This window comes from Bos indicus, chromosome 19, assembly GCF_029378745.1.
Source record: "Bos indicus isolate NIAB-ARS_2022 breed Sahiwal x Tharparkar chromosome 19, NIAB-ARS_B.indTharparkar_mat_pri_1.0, whole genome shotgun sequence".
In the NCBI taxonomy this organism is placed as follows: domain Eukaryota; kingdom Metazoa; phylum Chordata; class Mammalia; order Artiodactyla; family Bovidae; genus Bos; species Bos indicus.
The window spans coordinates 64,002,264-64,015,062 of NC_091778.1; the positions used below are offsets into that span (position 1 = coordinate 64,002,264).

The 12,799-nt window shown below is 47.8% G+C and overlaps 1 protein-coding gene across 3 annotated transcripts in view; it reads left to right on the plus strand.

Moving 5' to 3' along the window:
* The window catches only part of PRKCA (protein kinase C alpha), a 303,137-nt gene that overhangs the window by 120,645 nt on the left and 169,693 nt on the right, over window positions 1-12,799 (plus strand). The window lies entirely within an intron of this gene.

Here is a 12,799-nt window from a genome sequence, read left to right on the forward strand (position 1 = left end):
CACGTCCTGGCCTCACTCAGGTTTACTTGCCTGGAGCGCGGACAACCCCCTGCCCTTCCGCTGGGCTGCTCGGCTGGCTCAGGCCCGACTTCTCACCTGGGCCCCGCACATCCCTGCCACCCCCGACCTTTCAGCAAGGAGACACCTTGGGCTCAGACCCGCGGTAAGCACGGGCCCCTCTGTGCAGCTGATCTTCACTGGTCTTGCCAATAAAATCCAAGTGCGATAGTCAGAAAATCAGAGCCTTAGCGTGGCCATAGCCGCACCCACACTGAGCACCCAGGAGCTCCGGTTGTGGGAAGATGATCAGCTTCCAAGGGTGCTGTCCTGGTGGACGCTCTGACCCTTGGACCAGCCCCCGGGTTGGAACTCTGCCTCCCCGAGGATTGGCTGGTGACTCAGCCCTTCCCTTCTTCCTGTGCTGTTTCCTCATCTGTGATAAAGGCACTGAGCTGGAGCTTCCTGAAGACTGTTCCTGCTCCTTATCTCCCTCGGGCAACCCCGTTCAAGTGTAAACCCCGTGGTCGAGCCGGGAGACCCTTCTGCAGCCTCGGATGACTTGTCTCTTGTTTTCAGGTGTGCCTGTGTGCGCACACGGATGGAGACCCTGGACCGCTGGCCGTGTGGCTCTTGGGCCCTCTGCCCGGGGAGCCTGCCTCCTGCGGGCGTGGTTGGTGGAGGAGGTGGTCTAGCTGAGGGTCTGATGATGCTGAGGGAAGCGGGGCTCCAGGGGACCGTGTGCTTATGCAGCGAATCCGACTGGAAAGGACCAAGTTCACGCTCCACCTTTAGCTTTAAAATGTGCCCTTGAAATTGTCACATGCCAAAAGTAAGATCCCCCACCCCCACCAAAGAACCCCCCATTGATATGTTGATTGTGCCAGTCCATTTCCTTCAGCCTAGGTGGTTAATAGTGACATAGGGTTATAGCAGGAGACGGCTTTGGTGGAACTTGGCGGGTTTCGGATTTCAGGCGGATTCGCAGACTGTAAAATTGCTGTGGAATCTGGGCGGAGGACGCTGCCCAATGGTGCTGGGGTTGGAGAAGCCCGTGTGCTGGACGACAACGCACCAGAAACCGCCGGAGAACATATTTCAGGCATCCCCAGACAGACCATCTCAAGATAACTCAGAACAAAATCTCAATCCAGAAAATCTAGGGGGAAAGCATCTCAAAAGAGCAAAAACATGAGAAAACTATTTTAAATTTGGAAATAAGACATAATGGGACGCGTGGCCTTTCAGTGTTGTTTGGGGTGCTGCTGAACCAGGCCAGCCAAGGATTCAGGGCTTTCCTGGTGGGTCAGTGGTAAAGAACCTGCCTGCAATGCAGGAGACATGGGTTTGATCCCTGGGTCAGGAAGGTCCCCTAGGGAAGGAAATGGCCACCAGTGTTCTTGTCTGGAAAATCCCATGAACAGAGGACCGTGGTGGGCTGCAGTCCATGAGGTTGCAAAGAGTCAGCTATGACTGAGCGACTAAACATTAGCTTTTTAAAATAACAGTTCTCATCACATGGTAAAGTTCTTTTGTATTTATGTGAGATGAAGAACGTTAATTAATTGTGTCAATCCTTATGTTGTATGCCTTAAACATATATGATATTCTATATCAATTGTCTTGCAATAAAACTGAAAGAAAAATAGTTTTAAACAGCAAACAAACAAAAAAAAGATAATTCACGATACACAGTCATTTGAATTCACGTGACACGCAGTCACTTGGATAGCCTGCGAGGCCTGCAGCACAGTGGCTCCTACTGTCTCAGACTTGTGCAAACGCCGACACAGTCTAGTGTACATTTTCACTCCTCCCCAAAGCCTGTGAACATGACTCCCTCCCATTCTCTAAGACAGCGGTGCCTTTCTTGTTTTGTTCAGTCATTCAGGTGTGTCCAATTCTTTACAACCTTGTGGATTGCAGCACGCCAGGCTATCTCCCCAAGTGGTCAGACTCATGTCCATTGAGTTGGTGATGCCATCCAACCATCCTCTGTTACCCCCTTCTCTTGCATTCAGTGTTTGCCAGCATCAGGGGCTTTTCCAATGAGTCGGCTCTTTGCATCAGATAGCCAAAGTATTGGAGCTTCAGTTTCAGCATCAGTCCTTCCAGTGAATATTCAGGGTGGATTTCCTTTAGGATGGACCGGTTGATCACCTTGGTGCCTTTCTTGGTGGGCTGTGATCCTTGTTGGAGCGGCTCCACGGCCCCTCAGTGGGGAGCTGAGTGGTGCACAGATGCTGAGATGTATTCCGCTCTCGTTTGCAGCCAGCTTTCCTTCTGCCTCTCACTGTGTTTGGATGTCTACCCGTTTATAAGGCTCTGGAGCGCGGTAGCAAGTGGGCACCTGGTAACCACTGTTGCACTCTTAGCTTGGTCCCAATTTTAAACTCTTACAGACAATGCTGTTATAAACCCCTCTGTGCCACGCATTTTTGTGTGTATCTTATGTGTGCATTTTTAAAAAGGGAATTGCTGAGTGTGGAATTGCTGGTGTATAAAACCGAAGGGCTCTAAGCCGATGACATTGATCTGGTTGTTCCTGCTTTCTTGGTCTTTGGATTCTTGTTTCTGCTTCTGTCCTTGAGCATTTCAGAGTTGGGTTTTCTCATTTCCATATAGACCCATGAGGTTGAGCACCCAGCACCATAACTCAGAGAACTGTGTTAAATACCTGCTAGGCTCACATTGTAACAAAGCAAGTTTGATTCTAAATACACGCTTCCTAGTTTTCTCTTAACAATGATTCAAAAAGCACTTCAGAATCTTGTACCTTGTTACTCTGAATATCATCTTTAAAGTCATATTTTTATAAATTTAGTTAATGGTTGAAGAATTAGGAAAAATGTACATGAACAGAAGGGGGGAAAGTGGTGTAAAGTCTCCCCGAGCACCGCCGTCCACTGGTTTCCCTGTGTCCTTGTAGACTCTCCTGCCTGCAGACGCGTGTACAGCGTTTAAAATCCACAAGTAGCTCTACGTCACAAGTAATTCTGGATAACAACTTATTGTGTTTTAAAACTTATTTTGCCTTATATTTTCTGGCATCCAATTTAGAAATGTAATACTCATTTTGTAAGGTTGACTTTTTTTTTTTAATTTTCTTGTTCTTTCTCTGCCCAACATCCTTATTTACATGAAAACTTTCCTGGTTCCTTTGTGGCAAGTCCTTCCCTTGAGCTCTGTCACCGCTACCCATGGGCTTAGGAGCCCCTCAGACGCCTTCACGTCTCCTTTTTGGACTCTTCTGGCCTCATTGCTTAGTAATTAATGTCATGTTCCGTATCTCTGATGCTTTATTTATTCCCAACATACTTGATAAAAGAGAGGTAATTAATGTATTACGGCTCCTTGTGAATTGTTGTCCAAGATAAACCAAGGGAAACACTTGGGTAGAAATTTACATATTAATGTGGACTGACTTTGTCACATAAGCTCCATGTAATCTCGAGAAAATGAAAGCGTTTTATTTAGGGAAACTTTCCACATGTGTTTACCTCTAAGAATTGAACACTGCCGCTGCCTGTGGGCACCTTCTAGTTTCAGAAGTGGCAACACTGTGCTTGCCTCTGTTACGGCCTCTGCCTTTCTAACTAAACTGTAATATCCTCCTTTCGTTCGGAGGCAGTTCTTACCCCATTTCCAACATTGATTGAAATCAAAGCCAAACCAGACATTAAATATGAAACACTTTTTCCCTAACTTTACCCACAGGAGCTTTGTAATTACATGTCATGCCTAAATCAAATTTTTAAAAAAAGCACTGAATTCCAAAATTAGAGTATTTACTAAGGGATTTGGAACAACTTCATAATTTCTTTCTGTGAACCATGACCAAAAGTAGTTATTTTCTTGGTTGATATGAATCACGTTCCTTTCCATCAGGACTTGAGTTTTCCTCTGACCACCGACCTGCCTCCAAGGTTTACGCGAAGCAGCCCAGGCCTGTTTTTATCATTTCATGTGGATTTAACTGTCGGCTCCGCCGCTCACTCAGTTGGGGGAAGTCCCCTGGCCTTTTGTCTTCCCTGAACGTGACCTTGCATCAGAGCCTTTCTGCAGGTGCTCACAGACCACGCTGGGAAGACTTGACTTCACCTACTTCCTGATCTTAAAGTTACCTGTTTATGACTCTCTTTTCCAAACCAGGCTAGAAGCTCTTGAAGCGACCTGAGTCTCATTGATCTTTCCCATCACCAGGGCCCACACCCGCCCTGGGATGTAGCTGCTGCTCAGCAAATCGTTGACCAGAATTTAACTAAACTGAAAGCGTCTGTCCACTGCCTCTGTTTCTTTATACCCTGCTCTCCTGCTAATTCCTCTATTTTATTTTTTAAGTTTAATTTTTTAAAAAAAATTTATTGAAGTATAGTTGATTTACAATATGCTGTGCTGTGCTCTGTCGTGTCCGACTCTGCAACCCCCATGGACTGCAGCACGCCAGGCTTCCCTGTCCTTCACCATCTCCTGGAGTTTTCAAAAACTCATGTCCATTGAGTTGGTGGTGCCATCCAACCATCTCATCCTCTGTCGTCCCCTTCTCCTGCCTTCAGTCTTTCCCAGCATCAGGGTCTTTTCTAATGAGTCAGCTCTTCGCATTAGGTGGTCAAAATATTAGCACATCAGCATCAGTCCTTCCAGTGAATATTCAGGGTTGGTTTCCTTTAGGAGTGACTGGTTGGATCTCCTTGCGTCCAAGGGACTCTCATCTTCTCCTGCACCACGGTTTGAAAGCATCAGTTCTTTGGCGCTCAGCCTTCTTTACGATCCAGCTCTCACACTGTTGAAAGCTCCCTTTGTGAGGCGCTCCCACCTCACAGATTTTAGGCTCCAGTCTCTGCTGGCTTCTCTCCGGAGCTCATCTCGTCTTCCGCTGAGTCCTCTTCCCAGCACTCCAGCACATCATCTTCTTGAAACTGCATTCAGGACTTTCACCGTCTCTTCTCAGGTGGCTTTTGGCATCCCATGCAGACAGAGGTCTGTGAAGAACTGTGCTTTATTAAACCCCACGTCCTTCCGTGCCTGCCAGCCGTCCTGGCTTTTTCCTCGGAACTTCACGGGTATTTGTGGAAGGTGTGGCCACATGAACAAACATGCAACTTTATTTTGAAAGTCAGTGGATATAGATTATGAAATGTACGAACTCCAGAAAGATAGACACAGCTCTTGGCTTTACCCTGACCTTCAGCTTGTAACCAAGTGGCTTGTTTACTGAACAAATATGTGCTGAAGATGTTGACTCTTCGTGAGGCTGCTAGGATAGCAGGACTTGGACTTGAGGCTTAGTCTGTAGCCTTGGATTAAAGGAGAGACAAGTTGAGGCTGGGGGGAGTATAACTTCATCACTCACCTCCCCGACTCTGCCCAGAAAAAGCTCCCAGGGGGCACAGTTTGGAAACTACAGCAGTGGAGTCTTTCTGAGCTCTCCCCAGGGCTGTTATTCTCAGATACCCAGTGATGTTTACAGCCTTTTAAATTGGTAATAATCTTCATGGAGGTGAATGTAAAGGTGACTTCCCTGAACTCTGGGTCCCTTGAGGAAGACAACTGTTTGTTTTCTGAGTGGCTTAATATTTGTGTAGGAACATGTGTTATATCATCAATAAAGATTGAGAAAGTGCTTTACAGAATCAGCAAGCATCAAGCAAATAGAGTCATTGTTATGCTTTTGATTGCAAACACTAGCTAATACATAAAGCAGGACATATAAAAAAAGTCCATGATTTTTACGTTGGGACTCCTGATAACCCTTCTCTACTGAACCCTTTAAGAATTCTGACTTTATTAAACCCATTGATAGCTGTGAGAAGATGAGTCTGTACCAATGCCCCTGATATTTTTAAATCGCACCCTTTCCATTTCACATCAGCAATTTAGGTTTGAAATAACTTTTTTTGCCTACAGTCACCTGTGATCTTTGTGGGCCTTTAGTTTTCCCCATGGAAGTGTGTGCAGAACCTAATTCACATGTTTGTTTATTGCTCACTGCTGCTTTGGACTTAAAGCTGAGCTCACTGTTCACTGGTGATGCAGGGAGTTTTCAGACACGAACATGCTGTCCCATGGAGCTCCCGGCGATGATCGCCCCCAAAGCCCTTCCAGCCTGTTCCTGTTCATCCCCGTGGGTGAAATCTGAAGTTGACTTTCGTACGAAGCTTTGCCTGGATGCTGCAGACTTATCTGCTCTTAGCAACTGGGATCCATTTGAGAACCAGGGTGTTGCTCTGCTCTTAAGCACACATATGCCGTTTGAGTATCATTTTTATTTATTGAATTATTAACTTTCTAGATACTGCCTTGGTTTTTGTGTATATATGTATGTGTGTGGGTGTATATATATATTATGTATATGAGTGTATGTATGTATATTGTTGTAGTTTAGTTGCTAAGTTGTGTCTGACTTTTTGTGACCCCATGGACTATAGCCTGCCAGGCTCCTCTGTCCTTGGGATTCTCCAGGCAAGAATACTGGAGTGGGCTGCCATTTCCTCCTCCAGAGGATCTTCCCAACCCAGGGATTGAACCTGAGTCTCTGGCATCTGCATTGGCTTTGAAAATGGTCTACATCAAAAATAAATAAATAAAGACAAAGGTAAAAGCTGTTCAATAACATAAAATATACCTTGGTCTTTGCATTATAATTGAAGGAGAGAGAAAAGTGGGAGATAAAGGCAGGAAGAGGTGGGGACAGAGAAATGACAGATGCCTCTTCCTTTACATGTCCTTCTTCTTAACTGGCCTCCGCGCTCCTGAAAGGCAAACGCTCTGTGTCTTGTCCATCTGGGGGAGCAGGGGTGGGCGGTAGGTGCTTTATAAATGTTTGCTGAGGAATGGAATGAATGAGTGAAGTTATTATACGTTTGTAAGTTATTATAAGGCTGACTAAGCCTTGCACAGACACACTGAGAAAAACACATTATTTGGCCAAACGGAGAAAAGGCGAGATCCGTGGGTTACACTTCCTGACGCTCAGTCCCCCTGGAGCGAGAGTCAGGCTCGTCCCTGCTGGTGCTCCAGGCAGGTGGAATGCACTTGTGAGCTGGAGGTTTCGTCGTCACTGAGAATTGAAGCCTGATTCCTGCGTGTTTTTACTGCCTTCCATCCTTCCAGAATCCTGGACCTGCAGCTTCTTTTCCTGCCTTTCTTGGGAAGATTTGGGGCGGCCTTACGCAAGTGGCATGAGCTTTGCCTCTTAGAGCCTCGCGTCGTCATTACAGCAGGCAGGCCCCCGGCCTGCGCCACTCATTTCCACCACCTTCTGGTCTTTTTTGTCATTTAGGACTCTTTCAGCTGCTCGGTTCCAGTGGGCATTAGCAGTAAAAAGCATGTACTTAGGAGCTGCTGTGTTCAGGTGCATTAAATTAGATCATATGTATGAAGGGCAGCTGTATATGAAGAAAATGAAAAATTTAGAGTATATGTCATTATTTTTTAAAATCTTTATTTGGCTGCACCAGGTCTTCACCGCAGGTGGCCTCTCAGTTGTGGTGCCTGGGTTCTAGTTCTCTGACTGGGGTGGAACCCGGGGCCCCTGACTGGCAGCACAGTCTTAGCCACCCAACCACCAGGGAAATCTCAAGAGAATGAAAAATTTAAAGGGTATTTGATGGATCATTTGTTGTTGTTGTTGAGATGCTAAGTCTTATCTGACTCTTTGCAACCCCGTGGACTGCAGCACGACAGTCTCCTCTGTCCTTCACTGTCTCCTGGAGCTTGCTCAAACTCATGTCCATTGAGTCGATGATACCATCCAGCCATCTCATCCTCTGTCGTCCCCTTCTCCTGCCCTCAGTTTTTCCCAGCATCATAGTCTTTTCCAGTGAGTTGGCTCTTCACATCAGGTGACCAAGGTATTGTGGGCAAGAATCTCTTAGAAGAAATGGAGTAGCCCTCCTAGTCAGCAGAAGAGTCCGAAATGCAGGGCTTGGGTGCAGTCTGAAAAGCAGCAGAGTGATCTCCGTTGATGGATCATAGACATGCATAATATGGAAGCTGAATGCCAACCTGACACAGACCTGCTTCTCTGTCTGCCTGTCTGTCTCTCCCTCCTGGTCTTCTCTGCTCTGTTTCACCCCAGGGCTCTCCTCTTGGCTTCACCGTGGCCACACTGTTGGCCTAGATTCTCTGGCCAGGAACACGAGGGCCACCTCTGGTCTCTCCACTTCACACCTCACGTTCAGTCCCTCAGCTCTTTCTTCAAAATACATCTCAGCTCCAAGCAGGGAGTGACACAAAGGAGGCAGCATGTGTGGGACTTGGTGATAGAAAGCTGAGGAGGGGGTCATAGGCGATTCCTCTGGGGAAGGGGGAAATGTTGAATATTGGGGGTTTTGACACGGTTTACTCGGGAGAATGTGCACAGAGGCTTGGGCAGAGTCAGCGTGCTGGCTGCAGAATGGCAGATCGCACGGTGTGACAGAGTGCATTGATTCGGCTTGTTTTCACACAACTTTAACATGCATCACACAAGAAGACCGTTTTTATTGTTACAAACCTAAACCAGTAATTTTCTTTTAATATGAGAATGGAATATAGGCTCAGGTTTTCGTTACTTTCCCCGCAAAGCTGAAAGCAGTTCGCTCGCCTTAGAGGTTTTCCTTTCACTGTTCTGATGTGACGTTACCTTTCATTAATCCCTTCCAGCTAAGCAAGATTTAATTAAAACCATCTCACGTGATGGCAGCCATTTATGTATTTAAAAAAGGAGCTCTCAGAAGCTTGGCTGCCTGTCTTCCGCTCTAAATGAAGTCAAACTATTAAATTTAGTAGGCTCCTTTTTTGAATTGCAGGTTTGTTACGTAATGGCTTTTACCCCATTAATTTTGGACAACAGGACTTGTATGCACATGTTCCATTTTACATGACTATGAGCTGAATTTGAAATGATATGGACTTAAGACTTGAGGGTGAAAGGAAATTATTGTTTAAGCAAAATGGAAGGTGATACCTAAGTATGTACTTTCTCCCCTCAGCAAGCCTGTGATCTGTGTGGTGTGTGAACAGGGATGACCCTGTTTTACACGTAGAGGTGACAGCCGGTCCCGAGGATGGGGTGGAGAGCCGGGCTCTGGGGGTGAGGCCCTGGTTTCCATCCCTGGTGCTGATGCTGACCCTTTGCACAGAGACGTGAAGGTCGGAGGAGCCCATTTCTAATCCTCTGAGATCATGTGAGTCCTTGGCTCTGAAAACTCATTTTTTCCCGCGTCTCCCCTCTAATCTGGCATGGACTTTATGTAGAACCTAATGAAATGGAAGTAAATACTTCCTTGGTTTTGCAGCCAGGTCCACTGGGAACAAAAAAAGCCGTAAATCTACGTAAGCAAGACTCCATGTCTGTGCATCTATTTATAACTTCATAAATCTCACTCCAGGTTGATGCATAATTTAAATTATATCATGGTGAGCCTGGGATGCTACAGTCCATGGGGTCGCAAAGAGTCAGACATGACTTAGCGACTCAACAACAACAAAGTGTGTGTAACTTAGAACTTGAGATTTTAACCGTGTTTACACGCACAGCTCGGGGGACTTAGTGCACACAGATGGTACAACTGTCACCACCAAGCACTTCCAAAACCTTTTATCTTTCCAAGCAAACTCTGTGGGCTTGAATGGAGAGGGTCTCCCTGCTCCCTCTTCGTAATCAGCAACCCCCCGCCCCCGGGGCGGGGGTGGGGGGAGCAGGTTCCTTTTCTTTATCTCATCTCTGAGTCCTTGAACCCACCTGGATCACTCAGGGGGGAGCAGCTCTCTGGGGGCTTTTGCTGCCCCTTCAGATTATATTGTTCAGTGCGGGCCTGATTGCAGGATATGACTGGACTGGGGATTCCAGGTGTACAGTCTATGCAGTTCCTGCTGGAGAGCTGAGCGCACTGGCAGGCACAGACACCAGCCTGATCTGTAGGGGTTTATCAGCTGTAGCCTGGACTAGAGAAAGCGCTCGAAGGCTGGCGCGCTGAGCAGGGACTCAGCATGCACCGTGTCCGCTCCACATAGAGTCTCTGTAATGAACCGTGGAGAGGAAACGGGCCCTGTGGCCCTTGTCTTCCTCATTCCGCGAGTGGAGCCGAGTCCGTGTCGGGGAGAGTGGCTGATGGGCCTGGTCTGAACGTCCGCGCTGCTGTCCGTCAGTCCTCAGGAGCCTGCGATGGGGCCGGACACGGCCGGGAGGCCGCGGCGCTGGGGCGGTGAGGGCCGGGGGCGCCTCTGTGGGGTCTCGCCCCGGGAGGCCCGCAGCCAGCACCTCACCCAGGCTTCCCTGTCCTGAAGGGAGGCCTTCGCTAACCGTCCACCTGCCAGGGGGCGGCTCCCTAAGTGCCCCGTTCTGCCTGCTCGTGCCCAGCCTGAGGGTTTTGTTTTTAAAGATACGCTTTTGCATTGATGTTGTATTATGACTATCTTAAAGCTGTTTAAAAAGAAAGCAGTCATCCTTTATCCTGCTTCCCTGACACGTACACCCAGAGCTTCACGCTCTGGGTTTCTCACACACACACACGCAGTGGGCTGGACAAAAGGTAGCATCATAACATCACAGAAAAACCTGGAGGAACCTTCTGCCCAGCCCGCGCTGTGTATTCACTTTTATATGCTTACTAACTAGACTTGGAGCCATTTTTCCAGGCAGGCATGTCCCTGGCACCATGTGCAGACCCTGCGGCTCCTTCATCACCTTTTCCTCTCCCGTCCACCAGCGTGAGGTGGGCGGGGGCGTGGGGCCCAGCAAACCTTAGTTTGGCTCCTGGCTCCTCTGCACGGAGAGGTGACTGTCCAGAAGACCCGTGTCCATCTGCCCTGTTCATCGCTCCGTCTGTCCGTCTCTCCCACCCCCTCTCCTGTCTGCAAACATCACGAGCTTATACAGACTAGACACCAGAGATGGGTGCAATGCTTTCCCATCCATAAGACACAGATGTCGGAGTGTATTAAGTAGCGCTGTGAGGATTCAGTGAGATGCGTGACCCGCGGAGTAGCCCTTGGCAGGAGGCTGACAGGCAGTGTCTGTGGTCAGCCGGCAGGTCCTCCTCGGGGTCCCTGGCATCTCACGCCTCCGTCTCTCACGGGTCGAACAGTGATGGCCATCACTTTCAATCCTAGACTACGGAGGACGCCCCCCTCCCCGGTCCTTAGGGCCCTGACCTGTCCCAGCGAACCCTTCCCGTCACCACCATCGGCCCGTCAGAAGCCGAGGAAGGGCTTTCGTCACTCAGGTTCAGACCCTTCGGTGGCTGCTCGTGCTGCACACAAACGCCCTGAATGGCCCCACCAGGCCTCTAAGTGCCCCCTCCATCTTGGGGTCTCGGCTCGCAGAAGAACTACCACCCTCTCCTGCCCTCTTCAGTGGGCCCTGCCTCCTGACGTGTGTGCAGGAAGGTGAAGCATCCTCAGCAGCAGCAGAAGAGAGCCAGGGCCTGGGGAGGTCTCACTTGCCTTCTATGTAGGACTCACCCAGAATTTCTGAACGAATGTTGTTTTTTTAGCTGAAAGTGAAAGTGTTAGTCGCTCAGTCATGTCCAACGCTTTGCGACCCTATGGACTATAGCCCTCCAGCCTCCTCTGTCTACGGAATTCTCCAGGCAGAAATACTGGAGTGGCAGCCACTATGGAGAACAGTGTGGAGATTCCTTAAAAAACTGGAAATAGAAAAGCTGTACAACCCCACTGCTAGGTATACACACCGAGGAAACCAGAATTGAAAGAGACACGTGTACCCCAGTGTTCATCACAGCATTGTTTACAATAGTCAGGACATGGAAGCAACCTAGATGTCCATCAGCAGATGAATGGATAAGAAAGCTGTGGTACATATACACAATGGAATATTACTCAGCCATTAAAAAATGTATTTGAATCAGTTCTAATGAGGTGGATGAAACTGGAGCCTATTATACAGAGTGAAGTAAGTCAGAAAGAAAAACACCAATACAGTATATTAATGCATATATATGGAATTTAGAAAGATGGTAAAGATGACCCTATATGCGAGACAGCAAAAGAGACACAGATGTAAAGAACAGACTTTTGGACTCTGTGGGAGAAGGCGAGAGTGGGATGATTTGAGAGAATAGCATTGAAACATGTATATTACCAAATGTGAAACAGATCGCCAGTCTAGGTTTGATGCACGAAACAGGACACTCAAAGCCGGTGCTCTGGAACAACCCAAAGGGTTGGGATGGGGAGGGAGGTGGGAGGGGGTTCAGGATGGGGAACACATGTACACTCATAGATGATTCATATCAATGTATGGCAAAACCAGTACAATATTGTAAAGTAATTAGCCTCAAAGGAAAAAAAAAAGAATAAAGGGTTACCATTCCCTTCTCCAGGAGATCTTCCCGAGCCAGGGTTGGAACCCAGGTCTCCTGCACTGCAGTGGGGGGTGGGGGGGGCTTTACTGTCTGAGCCACCAGGGAAGCCCAACTTACTGTTCAGCAGAAAACAAGGGAGCCATAGGCTGTGCGCCTCGGAGCTGGTGCTGCACGTTTAGCGGGAGGGTGGCCTAGGACATTTATTTATATTTTCTGTGTCCTCCATGTTATACTTTTCATAAAAACCTGACTTACTAGTTTCTGTAACTCGTGATTTTTTTATTGATTCATCTTCAGGAAGACTTATGAAAGCCCTATATTGTTTGGAAAATGCTTGCTGCGTAGTGGTTTGGTATATCTGTGGGTGACGCCCCCCAGCTGGTAGATTCAAGAGAGACGGTGCTTTCCAGCTTTTCACCACTTCAAAGGGCTATTTTCCGTAGATCTGGTTTGTGTCTTAAGGAGTTCTTGAAGCTCAGAATTCTGTTAAG